This window comes from Melopsittacus undulatus, chromosome 5 (genome assembly GCF_012275295.1).
Source record: "Melopsittacus undulatus isolate bMelUnd1 chromosome 5, bMelUnd1.mat.Z, whole genome shotgun sequence".
Lineage (NCBI taxonomy): Eukaryota > Metazoa > Chordata > Aves > Psittaciformes > Psittaculidae > Melopsittacus > Melopsittacus undulatus.
Genome location: NC_047531.1, coordinates 62,126,608 through 62,149,828, shown reverse-complemented (window position 1 = coordinate 62,149,828; position 23,221 = coordinate 62,126,608). Strand labels below are relative to the sequence as shown.

The 23,221-nt window shown below is 40.3% G+C and overlaps 1 long non-coding RNA gene across 2 annotated transcripts; it reads left to right on the top strand.

Moving 5' to 3' along the window:
* Positions 1–4,367: 4,367 nt before the first annotated feature.
* Positions 4,368–7,488, top strand: LOC115945677 (uncharacterized). 2 transcript variants are annotated; one of them, XR_004079956.1, is made up of 4 exons: positions 4,368–4,429; positions 4,601–4,790; positions 7,047–7,124; positions 7,231–7,488. It is a non-coding gene; the product is annotated as an uncharacterized lncRNA (long non-coding RNA). The 2 variants fall into 2 exon arrangements; XR_004079957.1 differs by lacking the exon at positions 7,047–7,124.
* Positions 7,489–23,221: the final 15,733 nt, after the last annotated feature.

Below are 23,221 nucleotides of genomic sequence, written 5' to 3'. Positions count from 1 at the left end.
ATGGGGTACAAAACGGCTTGATGACTTCTTCAAGCTGTTGCAAAGCTGGGAAAGGAACCCAGATGTCCTGTTTCCTCATCCTGTTCCTGAACCACAAACCACATGTCCTTGCCTTATTAGCAACAATCACAGCACATGAAAACAGACAATTTATATCAAAATATTTCATCTGTTCTCACTCATTATTCCCTAACACACCAATGTAATTATGTTGGTAAGGTGACAATATATTTTTCCCAGTAAGCACAAACAAATTGTTAGGTTTTCTGCTTAGATACAAACTGCACAAGAAGAGTTCCCAAATAACTAAAATCAAAAGGACCTGTTTTCAGTGAAATATCCTTGGTAGTGCAGCAATGGGAGACAAGATTTCTTAACATCTTCCTCTGTTAAATCTTGACAGCTGTATTAAAAGCACAGATGAAGAAAGGATTACATTGTAAATATCAACCCAGAATGAAGTAAGCCAAAGGGAAAAAAACAGAACAACACAAAAAACCCAAACAAACAAACAAACAAAACCCCACAATAGAAATGGGCTTTGGAAAGTTCTGTTTTTTCAATCATTTAAATTCTTGCTCAGTATTCCCCAAGTGAAGGGATGAGCCTGTATCTCCTGTGAATCCCCAGCATGATGGCCCCTGTCGTGATCAGGCTCCCTTAAAGCACAGGTGAGTGTGAAAAGCCCATTAGAAGGTGGCTACAGGTGGGGCTCAGGGGTGCTGGAGGCTTTGGTTCGGTGTCCCAGCTCTCACATACCACTGGGAATGCTACAACCACACATCTGGACCTCACTTGCTATGGACAGGCTCCCACAAGCCTGCAGATGGGAGACAGGATCTCTGCAAAGCGCAGGTTTAATGATAATGGCACTGAAACAAGCAGGATATTCAGCTGAGAACTCTAGCTGAGTTTATATTGATAAAACAAACAGAGCGCTGCTAGCCATTTGATATGCTGGATGTTTATACAAACAGGGAGAAAATGCAGGGTGCTTTAAGAACAAATCCTTGCAGGAGGGGTAGAAGGTGTTAAATTGGAAGAACAAATTGATTAAAATAAGTTAACAAATGCAGAGAAATGCGTATTTACACATCAATTCAAATCTAGTGAATTGTATTAATTTGGAAGACTTGCTGTAGCACTTTAACCAGATCTATTCCTAAGTCCTTTCCAAATGCACTATTCATAATATTTCATGCAAGTTAATAAAGCAATATTTAACAGTCTTTAGAGTTTGCATAACAAACAGCGTTGGACAGACAAAGAAGACCTGTGCAGAAGAAATCAGAGATGCACACTTCATAAATCTTGTTACAAATCACCTAAGTGATTACCTATTCTCTGATCAGCAAAAATCATGCTTGTTCTGGTAAAATACTTGCTTCTATATATGGGGAATAATGATGCACTTTGGGCAAAACACAACACTCATTAAGAATTTTGCTACTGAAGGCAGTGACACCACAGTTCACTCTATATAAGGCAAGGACCTCTCAGCTCCTGACACTGCTTGGGCTGCCTCATCCCAGGACTCAAGTGGCAGCTACAATCTGTCTCCCATATGCAGACATCTTAACATTGTTTTATATATATGCCATGTGTGACAATCCTTTTATTTTTCAGTGACATGCAGAAGTATGGTTGTGTTTGTTAGGATGTAGACAACATGCACACTAGTCCTTCTCAATAGGACATTGGAGTATTTGCAAAATACTTTGGGTGACTAATTCCAAGCAGACTCAGAGCTGAGAATACAACAGTGAGTCACAATGATTAGGTTACAAAAATTGATCACAAATTAACAGGAACATTTGGGCTAGAATTGTTTGCCTGCTTGTCTATGTGCTCCCAAATGTAACCTTAAGAAATCACCCCAGTAGTGAAACACAACCAGTTGAATTTGAGAACTGTGGAGGGAGAAGGCAGTTAGAGAGCACTATATTTTCATCTGTTTCTAAGTCAGAAACACTCCACTGTACATGTACTTGGGTTCTTTTTTTTTTCTCATCCCATTTTTGGTGACTCAGTGCAGTCCCAGTATGATCCTGAAGCCCTCAGTCGTTTAACACCGTGAGCAAAACAGGTACCATAACCTCTGCATGGCCCTGGAGCTTCATAGGAATTGTTTCCTGCTTTCTGCAAAGGAAGATGCCTTCAGATTTTGTTAAATGATAACAAACAAGGAAAAGCAGGCCTCCCCTAGTTGTAGCAATCCTATCCCTCCCACTGGGCTTTCCTAGAGGTGACAGAGTTGAAACTCCCAGATTTTATTTTCAGAACATGGTAATTTCTCATTTTGATATTTTAAAGTAAACAGTTCTTGGTTCCCATGTATTATTCAAGTGGAGAGAAATGGATATCCAGTGCATACATAATCAAACATCCAGCCTGCAGCAGACAGCTTTCTCAAATCACTTGAGAAATTTCCTTACTGCTTTTGTTATCATTCTTCATTCACCTCCTGCCCTTATTTAACACTTCGAATAATGTATTCCATTTTACCCCACATCTGTGGGGTGAAGCAAGCAAGAGCTGTGTCCCTTCAAGCTCCCCTGAACAGTGCCTGCCCACAGAAGAGAGGTAGCTGCACAGATGTTGATGGTATCACGTTAATACTGAAATAACCTGTTGCAAGCAGATTTGCTTTCAAACCTTTCAGTGAGAAAGTATCCATTTCAGACAGAAGAATTAATGATTTTTAACCTGCCTATCATCCTTTTTCATTGTCATGTAAAATGGCTATTGGTGTTTCAGTCTGTTGTTTCAATCAAAAAGAATATTTTTGTTATTGCCAAAATACTTACATGAAACTGCCATTCAGATCAAATTATCTTGCAACTGCAAAGCATGTGTGGATTCCAAATTATCCATCTTGGAGAGGTGGTTGCATATTGAAATTACACAGAAGTCAGAAAACACCACCACTGCTCCAGATTCATGGGAATGGCAAAAATAGCTGTTAAAAGAATTCCTCTCCTTAACTGCAGTACCGTAACAGGCACAGGATTTTGCTTTATTTAAAAATATGGCTTTTCACTCTTTCAGACAGACTGGTTGGTTCTGACTTTTGTTTCCACAACACTAAACATTAACAGCTCTGCACAAAGAGAGCGGTGGCATGGACATGATGCATTAGGAAGCTGAAGCACAGTAGGTAAAAGAGTGATGACTGTTGACAGACCAAAAATACAAAATCAAAATCACAGTAAACTGTCAGAACTGGTCAGTGCAGGTGAGATCCTATTAATTACTCTATTGTCTTTCTTTGTGTCTTATGTTTATCTTGCAGCAGCACATCAGTTAGTTATGGAAAAAAGACTCAAAAACATCACCAAAATGAGGACTGGGCAGTATTATGAGTTTCAAGGTTTTGGTGAACCATTGTTCAAGGTATTTTGATGTGTCTTCCTTTGTGTAATGTTCTAAATACCATTGCTGGTTTTTTTATAAGGGTTCTGTTTTGCAATGAAAAATGATATGGCCATATTAAAGATATCCCTAGGAGTACTGTGGTTCCCTAAAGGAACCATAAAGGTAAATTTCATAGAATCATAGAATAGTTAGGGTTGGAAAGGACCTTAAGATCATCTAGTTCAGCCACCCTGCCATGGGCAGGGACACCTCACACTAAACCATATCACCCAAGGCTTCATCCAACCTGGCCTTGAACACCGCCAGGGATGGAGCATTCACAAGCCCCCTGGACAACCCATTCCAGTACCTCACCACCCTAACAATAAAGAATTTCTTCCTTATATCCAATCTAAACCTCTGCTGTTTAAGTTTCAAGGGCTTTCTAATTTGGCAACAGAGGTGAGGGATCATTTCTCATTTTATTTCTGGATAAATTATTTATCCAGACTTAGCAGACAGAAACAATGAGGAGTGATGCTACAAAACACACAGGACAGCGTGGGAATGGTTTTCTTTTAGTTAATACAATTTTTTTTCATTAAATCCTTCTGTTGCAAGAAGTTGGACATAAACAAAGCCATGGTTTTGATGAGAAATGTGCTAAGCTGAAATAGTCCCTTAAAACCATTTATTTCATAAGTTAGTTCAATTCTTTGAGATCAGGCCTTTTGGGGGAAGAAAGAAAGGAGTCATATTTTTATCCCTGTCATCACCCTCAGGCAAAGTGCTGCATAGCTGAAAATATGATTTCCTGTGGTATTCTTAAGCAGGCTTGGTAGGTGTACATGTCATGTCTTGCAGTCTGGTAAAAGAAGGCCCATGTTTTTCCATTTCCTGAATTGTACTGGATTTCTTATTTCTTTCTTGAACTGTGGGTGTGGTGGTGTATCCTTCCCCCCACATCCTCTGGGCTGGACTAGGGTGGGACTAAGTGACTATGGAGGCTGGGAAGGCATGGGTCATACCAACAATGACTCCTGTTCCCTGGCTACAGTGGGAAGTGAGAGAAGGGGTAAGTGGTCATTCTATGACAGCCTTATACCACTCTTTCCCTTGATTGTAGCCCAAGTGGAATGGTATCATTGTTACCGGAGTTTTGAAAAGATTCTAGTAATTACTGACTTGGTGTTTGGCCAGGATGGAGATTTATTAATGACTAGAGCAAATCATCATATGACCCTAGTTGCCCCAAGAGGGGTTCTTTGAGCTCTGCTGGACCACACCAAGCTGCGAACAGCATTTCCATTTGAATGGGACACCTCACAGTGATCAGGAACTCTCAAGTCTTCAATAATCACAGACCCACCACTGAAACATGGAACCTGGGCTGAAGTCCACCGCTCCTTGAGATTCAACCATCACCACCTGAACTGGTATGTATATGTATTTATTTTTGTATATGTGTGTATAGATGGTTATAGCAATGGTAGGAAATTCCGTTGACAAGGGAGGAAGGAAGGGAAGGAGAGAGGGAGAGAGGAGAAGAATGGAGGGAGAGAGGGAGGAAGAGAGGGAGAATAGAAGAGAGGGAGGAAAGGAAAGAAGAAAAAGAAGAGAGGGGAGGAAGGGAGGGATGGAAGTAGCCATACACTGTTGTTACACTCCTGATGTTCCAGGTGAGCAGAAGAGGAGCAGAGTCAGTCCCTGCAATGTCATTCATGGAGCTGTTAAGAGGAGAAATATACACTTGCATTAAGCTTGTAATTTTCAAAAGATACCAAATGTAATTTTTGTATTTATTTTCTTATAATTCTGACTCCACCTTACCATGGTTTTCTTTTTCTGTCCACATTCAGATCAAAATTTTCTAGATGAAGTTCCTGATAGATACCTTTTTTTTCCCCCCTATCTTTAATACGTAATCTCTAAACCTTCTGGGAGACCCTTGGAAATTGATTAAGTGGATAAAACTGGAACTTTACTCCTCATGTTCCAATTAACTAATTAGCTGGGGTTTTCCCTAACTTAGCAACTTTAACTTGCACCGTTTGTCAGTTACAGATCTTCCTCTCTGGTATATTTTCCTCTCTGTTTACTTTTAAACTGTAACTTCTAGGAAAAAAAATCTTCCATTTTTATCTTCCTGTTACCATGTGGACTGGCTGCAAAGCAGTGGGCATATTGTGCCCAACCCCGATGTTTTAGCATTATAAGACGGCGTTTTCATAAACGCTGAGTGTGGCCACAATCCCAAGTCATCAAGTGCCTACGTGGAGTTTGACACGAACCAAGGATGAAGAAAGCCGTGGGTAAAGAAGCAAATTGTCTTCCCAGACAATTTGGAAACTCTCAACTTGAAAAGCAAAAGCCTGTTGTGTGTATAAAGTAATCAATATTGCTCCCTTTCAAAAACACAAGTTTCAACAGAAGATAAATGTATGCAGTAAGTTAAATAGCTGTATGTTTTCCCTCTCCTCTTTCTGAGGAGAAATAGCTGCATTGATTCTTCACTGTTTCACCTAGCTTTCAATTTTCACTCATATCCTACAACTTAGTAAAAAATGTTTCACCAAAAAAAGGAAAATAAAAAACAAATGAAAAATTAAATTCCCCCACTGCTACCTTCATTGCTGATCCTTTATTTGAGTTTTATCTAACTGCTTTCTATTCAGAATAAAATCAGTAATCTTATTTTGCTTAAAGCAATCAGATAAACAATGCCAAAAGCAAGGTGAATATTCTGCAAAGATAATAGGTAGAAGATGTAAGTCCGTCATTCAGGGCTGGAACTAGCTCAACCAAGGACTTACTCAAACAGCTTTCAAATCCTTTGCAGGCTCTCCCCAGCTCTTGAAATATCAAAGGTTATACTAAATAGCAATATAGATTTTTTCCTGTCATGGCTTTTTCAATCCAGTCTGGAAAAGTCATTGTAATTAAATTATCTGGGGGAAAAAAAATCACAACTCTTGCTCCAGAGACAATGAGGAATGATTAAACATAAGAATCAGGATGAAACATCTGCATGTAACGAATTCTCTTTGGCAACGAAGTTCAAAGGGCTATGCACGAAATATGTACCTATTAATATGTCTATGAATGTGTAAAATATATCTGCATTTAAATATATGAGATAAGTTAGTTAACAGAAAGTTGTTTTCTATTTTTAGCAATGCTCTTCATGTATTCCTTTTTCCCATAGCTTTTTTCCTATACCTTTTTTGATATTATAGATATGTCAATGTATATTATGTCTGTAAATAAACTGCAGCCTGTTTGTACTTTGATATGACATAACAAGCACATGGCACCTGAACTCAAGCAATAAGAATAGCACTGTCTTAAGACTATGCTGGGAGCTCACCCTGAGCAGGTGAGCTTCAAAAACATCTCTCTGAATGCCATACAGGCCCACAAGTGTCACGGTTGATATCCAGAGGATGGATAGTCCAGATGACAGTGAATAACCTCTATTACTGTTAATAATCTGGCCCACTTGGATGGGTGCAGTGCTAAGATTTGAAAAACAGAAGGTAGGGTGGATCTTGCAATGAGCAGGTTTGGAAAGTGTGTACAATTGGTGAAGCAGTGGAATAAAAAATACCACAGGCACATTTGGACTGATGGATTTGGATTGGTAATACATCTTAAAGGCATTATTTTTTGCTGGAAGAAATACTTTTTTTCAGGAAGAAAACTTTCAGGAAGAGCAATGATTTGAATAGGAAGCTGAGCCTTAATGACTGAAAAGCAATACCTATATGAAGGTGTGTTAGTATTTATCATTAAAATGTATTTTATTTTTACTAAACAGAACTACACAAAACAAATTTTTCATCTGTTGCTTAATGCTTTTTATACTTTACCATGCAGGTTATTTGTGCTGCCTCAGGAATGTCAAGCTGAAACATGACAGAAGGCTGATGTCCTCTTTAGTTAAATGTACTCTGTAAAGTTGAGCACTGCTTTAGAAGATTCTTGGCACCAGCAAGGCTGAGTATTCTGTGCTGTTTACAGCCTGAACTGTAACAGTGTTATCAGGTATTAGCATGGGAAAAGAGCTTGAATCAAAGAGCAGCTGTTGGCTGATGAAAGAGCTGCAGGTAATAAAAAGACCTATACAGAATCAGACACTGTTTTTCAGGAAGCGCTATTACTCACATTTACAAACATTATTCATATCAGCTGGGTGTATTGCTCTCTTCTGGGAGCCTCTGAAATTGTTTCACAACACACATTTGGTTAAAAGATTTTGATCCATGCAGGCTGTGAAGTGTGCAATAGACAGTTTCATGTTTGCACCCTTTGCTTTGGGAAAAAAAACAACCTGAAACAATGAAACCATACTTCCTCTCCCCTCCTCCTTCCCCACCTCCTTCTTCCCCACCTCCTTCTTCCCCAGCCAAACTAAGCCCCAAACCGTTTTCAGCTTCTAAGCAAAGAATTAGCAAAGGACTTCATGGGACTATGAAACTGCTGTTACTCTTAAGTCCATAAAGAATGGGCATATAACACAGTAGCATATGAAATCCTCAGATTTTTTTTTACATTGTCAGGGGACAGATTAAGCCATTTTAATTTACAGTTGCTAGCGATCTGGCCACTTATTTGTTTATTTTTTATATATAAATACTTACTCCTCTTCTGCTCCATGGAGTTTTCTGTGCCTCTGTAGAGGTGAGGGGCCACCTCAGGAACATTCACTGCTTCTCACCTTAAACACCTGCTGAGATTCCACTGCCTATGACTCTTGACAGCGAGTGTTATATTTTTAGGAGACTGTAAAGGGCATTTAAAATTACCATATGCAAAATGATGTTGTATTTCACTGCTACTGTCTTTCTAATGGTGGCTACTCAATATGGTACAGTATTCTTACATAATAAAAAATACATGATCAACAAGGCAGCCCCTAAGTTATTACGATTTATAGGAGCTGTACTAACCTGTCTGGTTTAAATAGTTTGCAGGGCAGCTGCTTCCCCCAGTAGATGATAATGTTGCTCTACTTTCTTCTAATTCACATTGACCACAAAGAGTCACTGGGGCCAATGGAGCAGATGCTGGGACATCACCTGGGTACTCCTTTCTGGCAGAGATTTCCTTCTGTCAGTACCAGTCTTGCTGCCCTGTGAAAGGAAGAAATTTCAGACACAGTGAGAATGTTCTTTACCTGGATAAGGAAACAAAGGAGGGCTATGTTTTGTTCTGTTTTGCATTGCTTTTCTCCACATGACTAAGAGTACCTTACTTTGGCCACAGAAGTGTCATAAATTTTCTACCCTGTAGATTTGAACAAATTCCTACTGTGCTTGCAAATTACCTCCATTAATAAGACTAAATCCTTTTTCAGTCTGTTGTGCTGTATTTTAGATTCATTCAAATATGAAAGTCAAGAAATATCTACTGGGACACATGCTGTAAGAAAATTAAAAGAATAAAATGATAGAGGGAGACTAGAGCATTAAATCTGAGGTTGAAGAGTATTTTTATGTCATTTCTGTAAAAACGATAATTTTGTGGCCATTTGAAACTCTAGATCAGATTTTTATATTTTACCAATAATTGAAATCCCAACTACATATAAGAACAAAATCAACTGCATGAAGTAGTTATTATGTCTTACAGATAAATGGATGGTTATAACACAGCCTAGATAAATAAACTGTAGCATGCTTTTACTGAAAATGCAAAGTTGCAAACAACATAAACTTTTTTCCAAATACACTGAAGTTTATAAATTAATAATTGTCCTGGGTTCAGAAGAAGTCTTTGAGAAAGGGAGGGAAACAATCCAAATCCTGCTGAAAGCTGGTTTTGCCATAAAACAGAGTAAGGTCAAGGGATCTGCATAGGAGATTCAATTTTGGGGAATAAAATGGCAAGATGGATGTAGACAGATCCCCACAGATGTGATCAACAAGATAACAGCAATGTCTCCACAAACTAATAAGAAAGAAACACAAGCTTTCTCGGGTGCTGTGGGGTTCTGGAGAATGCATATCCCAAATTACAGTTTTATTGTAAGCCCTCTCTATCACGTGACCCAGAAGAAAAATGTTTTTAAATGGGGCCCTGAGCAACAACAAGCCTTTGAGTAGAAAAAAAAAAAAAGGAGAGGTGCCCTGCTTGACCTCATGCTCACCAACAGGGAAGGGCTGGTTGGAAATGTGATGCTCCAGGGAAGTCTTGGATGCAGTGATCACGAGATGGTCGAATTCGAGGTCCTCAGGACAGTGAGAAGAGCGTGCAGCAAGCCCTGGGCTTCAGTAGAGCAGACTTTGGCCTCTTCAGGAACCTGCTTAGTAAGGTTCCATGGGATATAGCCCGAGAGGGTAGGGGGACCCAAGATTCTTGGTTAATATTCAAGGATCACCTGCTACAAGCTCAGGAGTGTTGCATCCCGACTAGAAGGAAGTGCAGCAGGAGGGCCAGGAGACCCTCTTGGATGGATAAGGAGCTGCTGAGAAAAATTCACAAGAAAAAAGAGGCTTATAAAAGGTGGAAGCAAGGACAGGTGGCCTGGGAAGAATACAAGGATGTTGTCTGGGAAGCTAGTGAGCAGGTTAGGAAAGCTAAGGCCCAGTTAGAGCTAAACTTGGCAAAGGATGTTAAAGATAACAAGAAGGGATTTTATAGGTATGTAGCGGCTAAAAAACAGACTAAGGACAATGTAGGCCCCCTCCTGAAGCTTTCGGGAGAACTGGCTACACAGGACTTGGAGAAGGCTAAGGTTCTGAATGACTTCTTTGCCTCAGTCTTCACTGGCAAAGGTTCTGGCCGCACCACCCAAGTCTCGGAAAGCAGATGCAGAGACTGTGAAAACTTAGACCTTGGGCCCACTGTACATGAGGATCTGGTTCGAGACCATCTTAAGAACCTGAACATACACAAGTCCATGGGACCTGATGAGATCCATCCACGGGTCCTGAAGGAGCTGGCGAATGAAGTTGTAAAGCCACTGGCCATCATATTTGAAAAATCATGGCAGTCAGGTGAAGTTCCTGATGACTGGAAAAAGGGAAATATAACCCCCATTTTCAAGAAGGGGGAAATGGATGAGCCTGGGAATTACAGACCAGTCAGTCTCACCTCTGTGCCTGGCAAAATCTTGGAGCAGATTCTCTTGGAAGCCGTGCTAGGGCACATAAAAAACAACAAGGTGCTGGGCTGGATCTTCAAAGGCAGGGTCTCCTCTACATATCATGCAACTAATACTACATCAAGTAAATGGGCTGCACTAATTACACAACAAGCTTGAATAGGAAATCCCAGTCATCCAGGCATTCTAGAGGTCATAATGGTCTGGCCAGAGGGCAAGGATTTTGGAATGTCACCAGAGGAGGAGGTGATGTGTGCTGAAGAGTCCTCACCATACAATAAACTGTCCGAAAGTGAAAAGCAGTATGCCTTGTTTACTGACGTGTCCTCCTGTACTATGGGAAAGCATTGGTGATGGAAGGCAGCTCTATGGAGTCCTCGACAACAAGTCGAGACAAGTCGACGACAAGAAACTGCTGAAGGAGAGAGTGAATAGAGTCAGTTTGCTGAGGTGAAAGCCGTCCAGCTGGCCTTGGACATTGCTGAATGAGAAAAGTGGCCAGTCCTTTATCTCTATACTGACTCATGGATGGTGGGAAATACCCTGTGGGGGTGGTTGCAGCAATGGAAGCAGAGCAACTGGCAACACAAAGATAAACCCACCTGTGCTGCTGCACTGTGGCAAGATATTGCTGCTCGTGTGCAGAAGCTGGTGGTGAAGGTACACCACGTAGATGCCCATGTACCCAAGAGTCGGGCCACTGAGGAACACCAAAACAACCAACAAGTGGATAAAGCTGCTAAGATTGAAGTGGCTCAGATGGACTTAGATTGGCAACAGAAGGGTGAATTACTTTTGGCCTGGTGGGCCCATGACACATCAGGACATCAGGACAGAGATGCAACATACAGATGGGCCCATGATCAAAGGGTGGACTTAACAATGGACACTATTGCCCAGTGTCCTTGGTTCAGCAGTAGCAGCCATTTTTATTCCTTCTTAGTAGCTGGTGCACTGCTGTGTGTTTGACTTTCGGCCTGGGTGCAGCACTGATAACACTGATGTTTTTAGTTACTGCTCAGCAATGTTTACTCTGACCAAAGACTTTGTGAATCTCATGCTCTGCCAGGGAGGAGGGAAAGCTAAGAGGAAGCAGAGACAGGACACCTGACCCAAACTGACCAAAGAAGTATTCCATTCCACAGCACGTCATGCCCAGGATGTAACTGAGAGTTACCTGGAAGGGACAGTTCACTGTGGGGTTGGACTAGGTATCGGCCACTGCTCAGTCGGGCTGGATATTATTGGTCGGTGAGTGTTATTGTACTCTCTTCCCTTGTTATTATTACTGGTGGTAGCAGTAGTGATTTGTGTTATACTTTAGTTACTGGACTGCTCTTATCTCAACCCATGGGAGTTACATTGTTTCAATTCTCCTTCCCATTCCTCCAAGACTGGGGGAAGAAAACAGGGAGGTGTGAGAGAGAGACTGCATGGCTGACTGGGTTTTAAACCATGACACCCAGGTTATTCACGACTGTGAAACATGTGCTGCAATTAAGCAAGGTAAAGGAAGCCGCTTTGGTATGGAGGATGATGGCTGAAGTACAAATATGGGGAGGCCTGGCTGATTGATTATATCACACTCCCACCAACCTGCCAAGGCAAGCGCCATGTGCTTACCATGGTGGAAGCAACCACTGGATGGCTGGAAACATGCTCTGTGCCCCACGCCACTGCCTGGAACACTATCCTGGGCCTTGAAAAACAGACTCTGTGGCAACACGGCACCCCAGAGAGAACTGAGTCAGATGATGGGACTTATTTCCCGAATAACCTTATAGACGTTTGGGCTAAAGAGCATGGCACTGAGTAGGTATATCACATCCCCTACCATGCACCAGCTTCTGGGAAAATTGAACGGTACAAGGGGCTGTTAAAAACTACACTGAGAGCAATGGGTGGTGGGACTTTCAAACATTGAGATACACATTTACCAAAGGCCACCTGGTTGGTCAAAACCAGAGGATGTGCCAACAGGGCTGGCCCAGCCCAGTCAGAACTTTTACATACTATAGAAGAGGAGAAAGTTCCTGTGGTGCACATAAAGAATTTCCTGAGGAAGACAGTCTGGGTTATTCCTGTTTCAGGTAAAGGCAAACCCACTCATGGGATTGCTTTTGCTCAGGGACCCGGATATACTTGGTGGGTAATGCAGGAAGATGGGGAAGTCCGATGTGTACCTCAAGGGGATTTGATTTTAGGGGAAAACAGCCAATGAACTCAACTGTATGCTGTTGCCTGCTATGTAATACTTTTATAGCCCACCAACTAGATGACTACAGGTCAACAGTGACTCACCCTGACTTCCCTCCTACCATCATCCCAACAAAGAATGAACTTTAATAGAACCAGGCAAGTTCTGCAGTAAAGGAACAATCAGCATCAGCAGGCAACAATCCAACACTGTACACAGCCTCTCCTGCCTTGAAAGACTGTTGCAAGAGATGGCACCCAACATCATGGGCTGACTTGACTCAGCAGCTTTATAGGGATTGGTCCATGCACTAAGGAATGATCTCTATCTCTCTGTCTGTGTGTGTATGTGGATGTATATATATGTATCTATATATGTAAGAGAGATGGTATATTGAAAATGTGGGATCTGCGCATGACGTGAATGGCATGTAATAACTGGTGGATATTGTCCTGGGTTCAGCAGTAGCAGTCATTTTTTCTCCTTCTTAGTGGCTGATGCAGTGCTGTGGTTTTGACTTTTGGCCTGGGAACAGCACTGATAACACTGATGTTTTTAGTTACTGCTCAAATGTTTAGTCTGACCAAGGACTTTCTGAGTCTCGTGCTCTGCCAGGGAGGAGGGGAAGCTAGGAGGAAGCAGAGACAGGACACCTGACCGAAACTAACCAAAGAGGTATTCCATACCACAGCATGTCATGCCCACTATAAAAACTGGGGGCAGTTACCTGGAAGGGCTAGATCACTGCTCAGTTGGGCTGGGTATCAGTCGGTGGGTGGTGAGCGGTTGTATTCTCTTCCCTTGTTATTTCCCTTATCATTATTATTATTGATGGTAGCAGTAGTGGTTTGTGTTATACCTTAGTTACTGGGCTGCTCTTCTCTCAGCCCATGGGAGTTACATTCTTTTGATTCTTCTCCCCATCCCACCAGGAGCAGGAGGAGGAAGAAGGAGGGGAGTGAACAAACAGCTGCATAGTTTCTGAGTGACAGGCTGGGCTTAAACCATGACAATATATAGCATATATGTTCAGTATATTCTTCTTGCATTGTAACTAAGGTATGCATCTAGAAAAGAGCAAATAATAAGAAGGCAATATGGTATCTTGTTTGGAAGCCTTTTGTCATGCACTGTTCAACTCAAGTTTACCACAAATAGCTAAGAGTGCCAGGAAAGTGCTACGAAGACAGGAAGGGAGAGGGAGTTTCTCTGTACATTTTTATATCAACTCTACACTGCCAAAATATCAGGTCCTCTGTATTACAACACCTTACACATGGTCCATAGATGTCGAAACACCTCTTCAAGCAGAAGTGATCTCTTTATGTAAAAGGAGTGCTCCCTTATTCCCCAATTTAAGGCTATCAATCAGACTATATAATCTTGGCATACTTACTTAAACTAATTTTCATTTGCTAATCTCCAAAGGCTTGGGTGACAGTCTTTGCCATCCTTAACCACACTGAGTAATGCAATATACCTAAAATAGACCAACTAGTCAATACATAGAGGGTGAACTATTTGCTAGAAGGCTATCAGCAACTGGCCATACATAAGCAGCACAAAAATATCCCACTGTAGTATTTTTCCACATTTTTTCCAGTTCACTAAAGCTTTCAATTTTAATTTTCAAGAAAGAAGAAAATCCAGAAAGTGGATTTTATGTGTCAGTTTCATGGATGCTTGTTTTCCTAAATCAAGTAATAAATTTTTAAGGCTACACAGGCTGAAAATATCTTGAGGTAATACACAATGGATGTGTGAAGCAGAGAATATGAATAACAAAATATTATGATTATGAATATAGAAGTCTGACAGGCAAGGAATGGATTTCATTCCATGTGATCAACAAAGCACAAAGCCTGATTCAGTATGAATGAGCATGAGTGAAGCAGTGAAAACGGAAGTCAATATGACTATCAACAGATACTAGGAATGTGCAAGGCAGAATGTGACAGGGTGACTTATAAGCATGTCAGATTTACAGATTACAATGAGAAAGAATTTTAACTTTCCTAATATAAAAAGCCAACACATTCCACTTCCTAAGAATATAAAACTCAATTTTATGAACAGCCCTTTATCCCATATTAGAAGTGTGCAGGAAAAATGAAGAGTATTTGTAGGTATGTGTCACTGTCTAACACACAATTGTTTCAAATATAACATGTGAATGCCGTGTAAATTTTGGTAAAACATAATTTAACGTGAACAATGATTGTATGTGAATAATATCATCCATGAACTGACAAGTAAATTACATTGATAAAATTTTACTTTTTTTTTCCTAAACAATTGTACTTTACTACTTTTTAGCTAAGTACACAATGTATAATTAAGCCACAGTCATAATATGGGACAAAAGACATATTTGGCTATTTTGCTGGTTCTAATTTTCTTCCTTCTACTTATTACTGGGCCCACTCCAGTGGCAAGAACTAGACATGTAGAAAAGTTGTGCTTGAATTTTGCCATTTTAGATTAATTTTTAAAATTTATGCTGTTTTCTGACAATACTAATTTTTAGTACAAGAAGTCAGATAAAGCACTTTTTCTTTTTTTTCTAAATACCTTTACTAGTTCAGATATTTTGGTTTGAAAAAGAAAGGCAAGAATATTTGTAATTTAAATGAAAAAGTTAGCTGGAAATAGGAGAAATCTATGAAAACTGATTTCTGTTCTCCCCATCAGATAAATCAAATGTTGTTCTAAAAAGTTGTTCCAACCAGCTGTAGGAATAACTAGATCATAATTGGCACAGGGAAGCACAGCTAGCTAAGTATTTAAGATCTTCTGAGAAGTTGCCACGAGCGGCAAAGGTACTAGAGAAAGAGGATTTTGAAGAGAACTTACTGAAATCTGAGGACCAATCAGATCCTTGTGCAGGAGGACAGGGAGTTTTGCAGAATTCCTCTTGGCTAAGCAAAGAGCTTCTTCTGAAATGGCAAAGAGACCATACAAGAAGCAGAAACAAAGACAAGTAAGGAGCCATACATAAGAATGTGTAAATAATATTATATATTTATAAAATTATTGCTTGGATACTTAATAGTGGAATAGGAAGGTAAAATGGGGAAGGCTAAAGCCAAGTTGGAGCTAAGAATAAGTAATATAAAAAAAAAAATTTACTAGTAGCAAAAAGACCATGAGCTTTTCCTGCAGACGATTAGAAGTTTACTGAGTTTGTGTTCCAGTGAAGATCTAAACTCTGTTTTGCAGACTCCACCTGGGCTCTCTACTACCCAGGCTCTGATGGATGGACTTGTTTTTGCTCAGAGAAGCACATGAGAAGAACAGATGAAAAGGGAGTTAGCTTATTTTGTTCCGTGTGTTTCTGAAGTATCTCACATATATGTAGTGAATGAAATTTGGTTCAAAGATATCATACAGCTGTAACCCAATTGTGGCAGCCATTCTTCAGCTGAAATATCCAGACCTCATTAGGTTGTGTTTCTGTGAAGAGCCTGTGACAGTATGCTAGTGTATTAATGTGGCACTTGTCAAGCAATACTATCTTAGCTTTAAAACTGTTCTGCAACAGTGGAAAAAAAAAATCTTACTTTTCCCATATGTCTCTAAATACTGCACTAATTTTGTTAACATTGTCTGCAAGTGGGCAATACTTCAAATTTTGCTATGGGGTAAAGATGTAGTGTGAAATAGCTTTCATGGAAGTTCTGTAGTTTAGACTACCTATTAACCATAATTACTTAGGACAAGATGAGTAATGTCTGAGCCTATAACCAGGCAAAGAAATTAATGTTGTCTATTCAAAGTCCATTAAGAAGGTTTGTTTTGCCTCAGTCTCTGCCTCTCCCAGATGGAAAGTGAGATGTGGGGATCTGTAGATTTTGTGGCATGCTCTTTAGGATGTTTTTCATACTCTGAGCATTGCGTAACACCACAAAAAACATTCTGGTTTGTAACTGCATTCTGCCTGGTTTTATAGAGAGCTAAAGAAATATCAGAGCAGTAGCTACTGGCCCAGTCATGTACACAAAGGCTAGACTCCCCATGGCCCTGCAGACATCTTTACCCATCAGTCTAAGTTCCTTCAAGTCTTATTAAGTTTGGTTCACATTTCCTTCTTGTTGTATCTCTGTCTGCAGAACCACTGAGGCCAGACATTACCCACAACATCATGCCACAGTAGACTGGTAAGCTTCATTGTTCTTCAGGTGTATTATTGTGTGGGGTTGGGTTGGGGTTGAATGAAAGAGGATTCTTCTAGGCTGCTGCTTGCTTCATTTCACAGTCAATTCCCAGCTGGCACTCTGCTGTTCACCTACCACAATTTCATGAATGAGGCTTATAGCTGAGGCTTATTGTACTGCTTTCTAGTGCTACTTTGGCCTTTCATGAGCATCTGTATGTCCTTGCTTCCTTGCAGTCCTCTTCCATTCCCCTTTCACTCTGCTTCCAAGATTACAGTTCCCTTGCATTGCCTAGATCATCCCACTGCTGCCTGCCTCCCATCGTCTCTCAGGTGGCTTTTATGTAGGTGAACCAAACTATATCAGTATCCAAATTCTGTCATTGGTTTTCTTTTGCTGACTCACCTTTCCTCTGGTCAATAGGGTTCTCTTTTATCACTTCAGATAGGCAGACATGCCTCTTAGAGAACCTGGCATGTGGTCACTCACCTCAAAACAAAACACCAAAACACCAAAGAAACCCATTCTTCTAGAAATACACGTTTCTGTACCTGGACACCATGATCCCATCAAGTGGTAGAGATGTATAAATTCTCTTTAGCAAGAATGTCCACATGGCTTGCTAGAAGTAACTTTTATGTATCCTTATGTATATCTAGCATTAACAAATTAATAACTGCTTCACACCTTAAAAAGCTTATCAGGCTGACAGCAAATTTCCAGTAAAATTAGTTTGTACCATAGATGCTGAGGAGTAAAAAAGAAATTCCTTCCAAACCATGGATAGTCATTATCCACTCTGAATTACCTAATTATCTTTTGGGATACTTTTATTGTGTGGAGAAAGTTTTTTTGCCAAATCCGTCAGAAGTGGCCTGAATGCTCATTGTCTAACTGAGATCACAGATCCACTGTCCAGCACTGGTGCATGCAACAGCTTGGCCTCATAAAAAAGACACTTAACTGAACAGAACCAATTAGCTCTCTATTTGGCTCCTGTTCACAACAGAAAAAACAGCTGATGTTCCCTTAACTTGAAACAATGGGAGGAGAGGCATGGGCTGTGTGTCTCTTACAAGCAGAGTAACTGTTTCCAGAGCGGACCGTGAGAAAGTAAAGCCCATAAATGGCTTTTCAGTGGATGAACTCCTGAACGATCTTTTATAATGTGAATTCATCAGTCAGTTGTCAGTGGATGTGGTTTGCTCTAGAAAATCTCAGTTCAACATGCCAGTTTTTAGTGATAAGCCATCCTGCTGAATCATATTCTGTCTCAGCACGGTATGGATCCCTTGTATGGCATCTTTTCCCTCCAACCCTCTTTTACATTGCTTGGTAAGCAATGCTTATACCTCTTCCTAACAGCAATCTCAGAATAGCAATGACCACTGATGAAAGAATCGCAAGAATTGAATGCTGCTCCTAACAATGGCAATGAGGCTTCATTTAAGATTTGGATGCTGAGAAATCTGAAGCAAAGAACCTGATGAGCTCAGAAATTCAGCCCTCCTAATTGAAACCAATAATATACTTTTTTCTGACTAGTTTCTCCTCCACCCAGTTGGGACCCTGCTACCACATCTAATCACTGAATACCTAAAACTCAGCTAGAGCTCCTGCTAGCAACAAGACAATGTTCAAAAAGTGACCCCACTTCAAAATCCGTGTACAACATTCTGTTCAGTTACAGCATACAGCATACATCTCTTCCCACCCAGAATGTTTTGCAAGCACCTTCAGGCAATCTTTCATCACTTACAAGCATGAAACACTTTGAAACCAAGAGGCCTTAGCTAATGGCAAGGCAAAGATACCATTAACTTTGTGAAAACAATGGCCAATAAGTAACACCACCTACTTCACTCAGTACCTTTGGCAATGGTCCACTGACTTGGTTGTCAGCAGATGCTGTGCGTTTCCTGTAGGCTATATTATTTCTGAGCTTTGTTTCTCCTTCCCTATTTGCTACATTTCCCTACACTTCAATACTTTCTGGATGCTGTCTGACTGTGGCCTGGGCAGGCTCATTTCCAGCCTCTTGCAAATCAGCATTCTGTCATTTTCTGAATCTCCTTCCTAAAAAACAGTCTGAAGGTTTCATTTTATTTCATGGCTGAGTGAAAGAGTTTCCACTGAAGATCACATAATAGTTTGGATTGGAAGGGACTTTTAAAGATCATCTAGTCCAACCTTCAAGATGGCTTACTTCTGCTGCTGTTACAATAGCTTGTTTGTATATACTATACTATAGGATAGTATACTATATAGTATATACAGAATACTATATAGTATATATAGTATATATATAGCATATATATAGTACATATATAGTCTATATATCTAGATATAGATATATAGATACTACATAGACTATATACACTATATATATAGTATACTATACTATAGTATACTATAGGATAGTATATATATATATAGTATTTATATACTATGTACAGTATATATACTATAGTATACTATCCTATAGTATAGTAAAAGCAAGAGAAGAATGCCCATAAAACTAGTTAATCTGTTTAGCTGTTTTACCCAGATCATGGGGTGGGCAGATAATCCAGAGAAGTAGGGGCTCTCTGATACCATCTTTGTCTTTCACTCCTCATTCTTCCGGTGGCCACTTGGGGAGACATCATAGTTACATGAGAAAGTTGGGGCTGTTCAGCCTGGAGAAGAGAAGGCTGCATGGAGACCTCATAGCAGCCTTCCAGTATCTGAAGGGGGCCTACAGGGATGCTGGTGATGGACTATTCATTAGGGACTGTAGTGATAGGACTAGGGGTAACGGGTTGAAACTTAAACAGCAGAGGTTTAGACTGGATATAAGAAAGAAATTCTTTACTGTTAGGGTGGTGAGGTACTGTAATGGGTTGCCCAGGGAGGTAGTGAATGTTCCATCCCTGGCAGTGTTCAAGACCAGGTTGGATGAAGCCTTGGGTGATATGGTTTAGTGTGAGGTGTCCCTGCCCATGGCAGGGGGGTTGGAACTAGATGATCTTAAGGTCCTTTCCAATCCTAACTATTCTATGATTTTATGATATCACCCAAGGCTTTATCCAACCTGGCCTTGAACACCGCCAGGGATGGAGCATTCACAACCTCCCTGGGCAACCCATTCCAGTACCTCACCACCCTTAAAGAATTTCTTCCTTATGTCCAATCTAAACCTCCCCTGTTTAAGTTTTAACCCATTACCCCTTGTCCTGTCACTACAGTCCCTAATGAATAGTCCCTCCCCAGCATCCCTATAGGCCCCCTTCAGATACTGGAAGGCTGCTATGAGGTCTCCACACAGCCTTCTCTTCTCCAGGCTAAGCAGCCCCAACTTTCTCATGTAACTATGATGTCTCCCCAAGTGGCCACTGGAAGAATGAGGAGTGAAAGACAAAGAAGGGACATATTTTTTACCAACAAAAAGATGGTATCAGAGAGCCCCTACTTCTCTGGATTATCTGCCCACCCCATGATCTGGGTAAAACAGCTAAACATTAACTAGTTTTATGGGCATTCTTCTCTTGCTCATAGATAGAATGGAGCAGAGATTTTTCTACTCACCAAATTTTCAGGCTACAGAGATTGATGTAGTTTTTGAAGTCCACAAGGGGAAAAAAATAAAACCGAGCGATAATTATAGTAGCAAGAGAAATGAGGTTTGTAATGGGAGTCAAATGGAAACCAGGAGTCAGCACTCGAATTCTTAACCATGCAACCCTATGTTTTGGTATCTAGCACTGGTCAAAGGTATTTCATACATTCACAACCTCTCATTGTTATTTCCTAGGTCTAAGTGTGCTTTGCTTGGATCTAAGCCTTTAAAAAAGCAAATAAACATGTCCTGAATTTCTAATAATTTTTCTTAAAAGATCAAAGAGGAAAAGCTGTCCTGATACAAATAGCTAAGCCTATAATGAGATAATCAGTGAGTTGTTTCTATAAGCATTTAAATTAAAATATTGCACATAGGGTACTCTGCACAAGTTAGAACTTGTATAGCAGAATCTAAGCACCTAACACAAGCCAGACAAATAACTTCAGCAGCTAGTTTTCAGCATAGGTCCAGAGCCTCTGACTTTTCTTGTTCATCGGAGGTAAGCCAAATGCTTTGTTAACAATATTAGTCACGCCTGACACTTCTCTAGCACCAGAGACATCACAAATAGCACTTCTACTAGCATGAAGCTGTTTCTTTGTGAAAAACTATCTGTCTCATGTGTATTTTCTGTTCAACAGGAAGCCATACTGAAGGTGAAGTCCAATCTGCTTCTCTTTGTGACAAATTTGGAAACAGCAGTGGAGCACCTACAAAGGTACCCCTGCATGACACGGTACTGTGTTGTTCTTCACCACTTCAGGCTTAGCAGCTCCACTAGCTCAGGAGCAAACCCACTGCATTCCACTACAGCCTGCACTTTCTAGCCCCTGCAACCATCCTATCTAACTTCACACGTTTAACAGAAACACACAGATTAGATCTCCTTTGAACTGTCACTGTGACAGTGTGAGTGGGAGAGGTGTCTGGAGAGCCACAGCTTCACTGTGGTGAGCTGCCTCCTGGCTCTGGCTCTTTGCCCTGTGTACATACAGGTAGGGTCTGAGGGCAGAAAGTGCTTACCTCAGAAATCTTAGCTGCAAGGTAAACTGCAGTGAGGCAGAATGAACCTGGGCCAGAAGGCTTCATTTCTTCATGTATTTGAAGAGAAAGCTGCAGCTACACCTGTGGGGATTTTTTTTAAGAAATCTCTCAGAATTTGCTAGATTCAGGGAGGTCCTGAGTCACCAATATAGGAAGTTGCAAAACCTTTTCAGGATCATGTGCTATTTAACTAGAAAATCCTTTTTTTAAACTTATTTACTAAGATAAATTTGAATAGCTATGGATTTGTTTGTTAGGGGGATCTTTGGTTAATTCTCTCTATTGTCATATAAATAATTTGTGCAAGCATAGTGGGAACAGAAGTGTCCCTGAGGCTGTTTGTAAAGACAAGAATTGATGGGACAGACTCTAAATTTATCCCATCATTTTCCCTACCATTTTTTACTCTTAGCCCATCTTTCAGTCTCCAGATGAGCTATAAGCAAAATAAATGTTATCCTAAGCAAGAAGATATGGTCTCCTGTTAAATGGAGTCCTGAAGCAACTGTCTAATTTCAAGGGTTTAAAGATGACATACCTCAAACTAGTGCCAAGCTACTGTAATTCCAGTGACCTCCACAGACTTTATCCCCTTCTACATGGTAAAGTTGAAGCTCTTCAGCCTATCTTAAATTTTTTTTTTCATTCATTTCTGTGCTCTCCTCTCCTTAGACACAAAATGCCAAAAAGATAATCACAGCCCATAGTACAACCTTCCTGTACTTGATTGTACTTACAAACTGACTAGTTCTGCCATCCTGAGTTCTGAAAAATGCATTTAAATTCAGGATATGAAGAAATGGGCCTCTCATTTACAGCAAAGAAGTAACTGGCATTATCATTTGTGCTGATCCAAGCTGACATTTTAAATACGTAAGCAGCAGCATTTGCTATGGCTTTATGGATTTCACATTTTTCTAGCTCTATATGTAGAAGAATATCAGCAGCCCAGCTCATTTCACTAAATACGTGCTTAGGAAAAGTTTGGGTTGATACATGCTAGTCAGAATTGTAATCTGAGTTCTCCATTTCAGCTTGGCCAACAACAAATGTATTGGAAATGCCTCAAGAGAAAGAAAACATCACTCCTGCTAGCTGGTGAATAGGTGCTTTGGGACATGGACTGATGCTTACAGTATGTCAGGACTTCTGCCTGCTTCCCAGTCAAATCCTTAACTGCATATTTGTTTTATTTCCATTGTCTATTTTAAATTGGAAAAATGTTAAAAAGGAAGCTACAAGATTGAAAAAGGTAGAAATATCTGTGAGGTTAAAACATACTTCTCATTCCATAATAAGGAATTACAGACATAACTGTAAATTGTAACAGCTAAGATATACTTCAGTGATAAGAGCTTCGTATCAGAAAAATAATTCATTTACTCTACTCTTGATAGGACCTATGATTTATTTATTTCAAAAATGAAAGTTTGGTTGATATTGGCCAGGAACATAGATGACAGTGATCTCCATGACTTGCAGGTTAGAGTGAGTTGGCAGTGAAAAATCACCTTTTTTATAGGAAGCTGGTCACAGCACATGCTCACAAAAATGGCTACCCACCTTGATCTATCCATTATCTACCATACTGAAAGAATGAATCTAGAAATTGAGAAATTGAGACTTCAAATCTGCTTTTTCTGAGATGCTGCTAACCAGACCATCATTAGGAGTCATGGAAAAACGGGTATTTCCAAGCCTGCAAGCTATCTGGTGAGCATTTTTTGACATTGCACTTTTTGCAATACACTTGCATGGAATCAAAG